We start from the raw sequence: 6,184 nt of genomic DNA on the forward strand, positions 1-6,184 counted from the left end.
ATACATCATCTGTATGCCTGCATTCCCACCAATATACATCATCTGTACGCCTGCTGTTGAATCACACATTGCCAGTCAGTATTGGAAATTCAATCTGCTGAAAAAAAGGACCAAAGGAGCTTCCAAGGAAGGGCAACAGTTTTACAATCTGTCCTCAAACAGATTACTAGGATTATGCCAGCTCCAAACAGCAATAGTGGCTCACTGGAGTACAAACCTTTTGCCCTTTCTCAGGAGGGTAGCATTTTCCTTTGAATGTTTACAGTTCCACCTGTACCCTTGTTTTTTCCTATCAACCAGCCTACTCAGATAACTGTTACTTATTCCAAAATGGTACTGGCTCTCTAGACCTACAGTTGCTTGTGGTCTTTCCATTTCCCTCCCTCCCCTATCAATGAAATTCAGCAGCTGTCGGCAGTTCCCCACTGAAAGGCGTCAGCCTTCCACTACCCACTGGGAAATACTTAGAAGACACGCACCTAAGAAATGCACAGAGGCAATTAGTTTCATATGACATGCCTTCATGAACATAGCTGGTTTGGAATGTACACCTTATGCTGATTTTTTATGCTTATATTGTAGCCGAAAGGACAACTAACAGCCCATGACAAATAGATGGTAAGAAGCGTGGGGCCTTTGATGAATAGGAAATTATTTAGTGGTGTGATACTTAAATTAGTCCTTCAAATAAATGCAAAGTAGAAAAGATTTTCTCAGTTGCAACTTTTTCACTTCCTCCTACTTTGCCTCCTATTCATCATCTTCCTTTTCCTCCTGCTCATCCTCTGTTCCTCAGCTCAACAGCTGCTAGGGGATGCCAGCAGCTGTTTTCTCAGACTTGGCAAGGTTTCTCAGCATGTGGCATTCCTTCTCAGGCATTCAACATGTCAATAACCTATTTTAATAGGTTTTCTTGCAGTATTCTGACTCTTGTTGTCTTCCAGATATGTATATGAATGTGGCTTGTGAACTGGTTTCTGGGTTTTAAAAATAGAGGCACAGGTTACTGTGTGATTGCCAGACAATGATAATCTCCAACAAGAGGCAATCTCAAATTCTTAATGTTAAATGTCCCACCATCAATATTTTTGGTGCATACTAATGATAAGAAACCTAACTAGACCAGCTATTTAAATACTGTAGCAATAACAGCAGGTCAGGAACAGGAATTCTGAGGCATGTAATTCATCTTTTGACTCCCCAAAGCTGTCCATAAAATATTGGGTTCAGTCAAGAGCGGCATAGAATTCCGCATCATTTATTTAAACGAGTGCAGATCCAATACCTCCAAGTTGCTTGAAACCACCCAGAAAGAAAGCAGCCTGCTTACTTTTATTCCAGTTTAAACCAGCTTAAAAATTCACTCCAACAAGTTCAGGCACATTGTGGCAGCAGAGTACATTATCCACAATGTGCAATTTGGCAAGACATCAAAACTCCAAGGAAATAGCACCTTCCAAAGTCACGACTTCTATAAGGGGTGGTACATGTGTAAGAAGCCCACTATCTGCAAGATCCTCTCAGAGTCCCATATCATTCTGACTTGGAGCTAGTTCACCATTTTTTCTCGTACTTGGTCAAAATTCTGATACACACTTGCTACCAGCACCCACACCATCTTAACTACAGTAGTTGAATAAAGTGGTTCACTATGACTTTTCAAAGGCCATGAAGAATGGATACTAGATGCTGGCTGTGTCAGTGGAGCTAATATCCCATGAATTAATTTTAAAGAGTACAGAAGCAAAGAAGTTGTGATCAACTTTTAAATAAAAACCATTGGTTTGACATTGACTAGAGAATTCCATCCAGTTCTGGATACTGTACTATGGGAAGGATATTAAGACTTTAGAGAGGATGCAAATAAGATTTATCAGAATTATTCCTCTGATGAGGAATCTCAATTACATCACATATCTAAACTGGAGATGCTGGAGTTGTTCCTAGATAAGTGAAGGTTGAGAGGAGATTTGACAGATGTAACAAAAATTATGAAGTAAACTGTTCCCAATGGCAGAATGGCCAAGAACTAGAGAACACTGATTTAAGGTGTTTGAAAAAGAACCAATGGCAACATGAGGAAAAATGATGAATCATTAAGGTCCTGAATGGACTACCTGAGAGTGTGGTGGGGGCAAATTCAAAAAAAAAAAATTTGAAAGCCACTGAATAAAAAGAAAGGTATGGGGGAACATGAGATTCTCTTGCAGAGAGTCAGCATTGATATGACAGACTGAATGGTTTCCTTTGCTCTAACCAATTTATATGAATACTCAAAATAAATCAATCAGCAACTAATCCACAAGTAGCTAATGATCCCCTTAAACAACACTGATTGTGGGGGAAGTTTGTTCATGAAGCTTCACCAAGTTTAGGATTGCAAGGTGTGGAGAGGATGTAACTGAAGCATGGAAGCATAATATGGCAGCATTGCCTTCAAAAAGCATTGCATGCATATTAGCCTCTTTATCCATTTGACATTCCGCACACTTTTATATTTGGCATCATTTTGGAAGCCTAAGGGTCTTGACAGTGTCCAAAGCTACACAATCTATATTTGACCCCTATGACAGCAATATAAATAGAGATACTGTGCTGTAATTTCATCACATTAACATTAGGTAATCACAGGGTGGGTCAGAGTTGCCTATTTTCTAATCACATGTTCTGATTTATCAGGTATAATATCAGTAAATCAGGGTATTTTATGAAAATTAACTGGGAATCGAAATAAGAATGTGCATAATCAGATGTTGCATTTGCAAGTATTGATATTGTGGAAAATATTCATATGTGTTTTCTGTCCTGTATGTTTACAATTATTTTCAAACTCATTGTCAACTTTGTTCAGAATTTCAGGAGGAGCAAAACTATAGACGAGAATAGAAACTTGAATGCAAAGCCATTGGACCAAAAGAGTTTCTCTGTCGAATAGATTCTAGAGTACCAGAAACATTTTTCGTGTCCCCATCTACACAAAGCTTTATAAAGTCCTGTGATTTTCTGGAATGGTTCCAACCATATTCCCTAAAGATCTTCTGCTTCTGATTGATTGATTGAGTGAGTGATTCGTTGGTGTCACATGTACTGGGTTACAGTGAAAAGTGTTGTTTTGAGTGCAATACAGGCAGGTCGTACCATGTAAAGTGCATCAGGGCAGCAGAACTGAGTGCAGAGTATAGCTGCAGAGAAGGTACAGCAAGAGAGATCAGACATTTGAGAGGTCCACTCAAAAGTCTGATAACAGCAGGGATGAAGTTGTTCTTGAATCTGTACTACTTGTATTCAAGCTTTTATATCTTCAGCTCAATGAAAGGGGGCGCAAGAGAGTAAAACCAGGGTGAGAGGGTCTTTGATTATGCTGGTTGCTTTCCCGAGGCAGTGGGAAATATAGATGGAGTCAATAGATGGAAGGCTGGTTTGCATGACGGACTGGGCTGTGTTCCTGAATCTTGTACGGTCTTGGGAAGGGCAATTACCATACTATGCTGTGATGCATCCAGATATGATGCTTTCTATATTGCATCTACAAAAAAATTGGTAAGAGTCATTCCAGATATGCCAATTTTTCTTAGCCTCCTGAGGAAATAGAAACATTGTGTGCTTTCTTGACTGTGGCATCTATGTGGGTGGACCAGGACAAATTGTTGGTGATCATCACTCCCAGGAACTTGACACTCTTGAGCATCTCCACCTCAACACCATTAATACAGACAGAGGCATGCCCTCCACACTGCTTCCTGAAGTCAATGACCAGCTCCTTCATTTTGCTGACATTGATGAAAAGTTTGTTGTCTTTACACCATGCCGCTAAGCACTCAATCTCTTTCCTGTAATCTGTCTTGTCATTGTTTGAGATCTGGCCTACAACAGTGGTGTTGTCAGCGGACTTGTCAGTGGAATTTGGACAGAAATTGGTCACAAAGCCGTGAGTGTATAAGGAGTATAGTAGGGGGCTGAGTATGCAGACTTGCAGGGCACTGGTGTTGAGGATTGTGGTGGAAGAGATGTTGTCATTTATTCTTATTGATTGCAGTCTTTAGGTCAGGGCTTACAGGGTGGGGGCTGGAAAGCCGAGGCCTAAGCCTTGGAGTTTAGAGATGAGATTGTTTGGAATTATGGTGTTGGAGGTGGAACTTTAGTCAATAAGTGGGAGCCTCATGCAGGTATCCTTGTTTTCCAAATGTTCCAGAAATGAGTGTTAGGCCAGGGAGATGGTGTCTGCTGTGGACCTGTTGTGCTGGTGGGTGAATTGTTAAGGATCAAAGCAATTTAGTTGGCTGGAAGTGATGCGAGCCATGACTAACATCAGGAAGCACTTCATAATTATGGAGGCTAGAGCCACCAAGTATGTTGTCTTAAACATGCTGCATGATTTTTCTTTGGCACCAGGATGATGGCGATCCTCTTGAAGCAGGAGGGGACTTCGGATCGTAATAAGGAGAGGTTAAAGATGTCTGCAAACACTTCCGCCAGCTGGTCCACACAGGATCTGAGTGCACCCCCTGGGAATTGTATCTGGGTCAGTCACCTTCATTTTTGGCTTTGAATAAGGTCTTGCTGGGAAAGGATGAAAGGCACTTTCCTCTGATAGCCCTAAGAAATTAATTTTTGCTACTTTCAACTTGCTACTAGGTTTTAATCTCACAAAATTGTTCAAAATGTTGATACTAATTGCCAATTCATCAGTAGCTTTAGAGAGTGTCAAAAAAAGGCTGGTACAGTTGTGGAATACAGACTGGTTTTTAAAATTGTAGTTATGGCATGCTATTAAGGCAAGGCAGAAATAAATATTTCTTCCATCTAGGTTGTTCTATGCTTGCCCTTGAAAATGCTTGATTTTGCATTTGAATCTAAATAACTATGTACATGTTTCTTATTCATATGGGGCAGATCAAATCAAAGTTCACATTGACTTTTTCATAGTGCTGCTTTGAACCTTATCAGATCTACTTGTACAAGAAAGCCTTTCATGTTTAGTATTTTTTAAAAAATAGTTTTTCCACCAGGCTTCGCATGGTGTAACAAATGCAAAAAAATGCTTCCTTGCTGGAAATGTCAAGCATATTGCCTCCAGGCCCTTCCTATCAACTGTGACTTTACTTCTTCTGCGGCCTGCACAAAACTCCTGAAGCAGCTGAAATGAAAAAGGTGCAAGTCACTACCATTCATCACTGTAGCATTGATTACTGGGAATAAGAAGTCATCAAAGTGATCACATCAGACAAATACCAGCCTCCTTTTTCTGCCCTCCTGAAATAAGCTCTAATGACTTAGTCTGTTCTGCCAGTTTTACATCAAGCTGGAGAACTATTACCCACAAAACTCATGAAAATTAGGTCATTAGAGTAGCTGGAAAATACTTTCCTTTCAATTTAACACACACTGTTGTCACTTAGATCAAAATCAGGACTGTAAGTTCAATCCTCACAATCAGAACCTGGTTTTCTGTTTCATGGAGAAGAATTTTAATGTCCTCTCCTGAGATCAATTCCTTTTAGCCCTCCACCCACCCCATTATAACTTTTGACAACTGGCTTGGTTCCTGTGAATAGCCCCCGGGTTCCTCTACCATCAATCCACACTAACTTAGGGAACATACTAAATATATTTAAATGTGATCCGACATGTTGGAAGCAATAACACAAAGATCTTTGCATTGAATTCCACGCAAGGGTCTAGATTTTTGTCTGGGTGGCAATTTGGCAAAATGGATGCCTGTCCTTTAGAGAATACCACCAATTTTCATTCCATTAATTTCAAGGGTGCACAATTTGGTCTAACAGATTACTGCCCTGTTGGTGATGATGGAAATTTGCACAATGCTTGCTCATGCTGCATGTTACAGCACTTACAGTGCAAATACACACTGTGGATCCGTTTCACTGTTCTACTTCCTGGTGTGCAAGAAAGATGCTTTCTAACATCTTTTGAATTTACATGAGCATTTCTTTCTCCTCAACTTTCACAACTGAGTGAATAAGTAATTTTGATAGAAAATCTCTAATTTTCCTTTATTCTAGTATTAAAATGTACTTTCTACTATTATTAAGAAATACTAACAAAAAATAGCAAAGTATAGATATTGAGATATAGTGGGAACTGCCGATGCTGGAGAATCTGAGATAACAAGGTGTAGAGCTGGATGAACACAGCAGGCCAAGCAGCATCAGAGGAGCAGGAA

This window comes from Rhincodon typus, chromosome 20 (assembly GCF_021869965.1).
Source record: "Rhincodon typus isolate 14 chromosome 20, sRhiTyp1.1, whole genome shotgun sequence".
NCBI classification, from domain to species: domain Eukaryota; kingdom Metazoa; phylum Chordata; class Chondrichthyes; order Orectolobiformes; family Rhincodontidae; genus Rhincodon; species Rhincodon typus.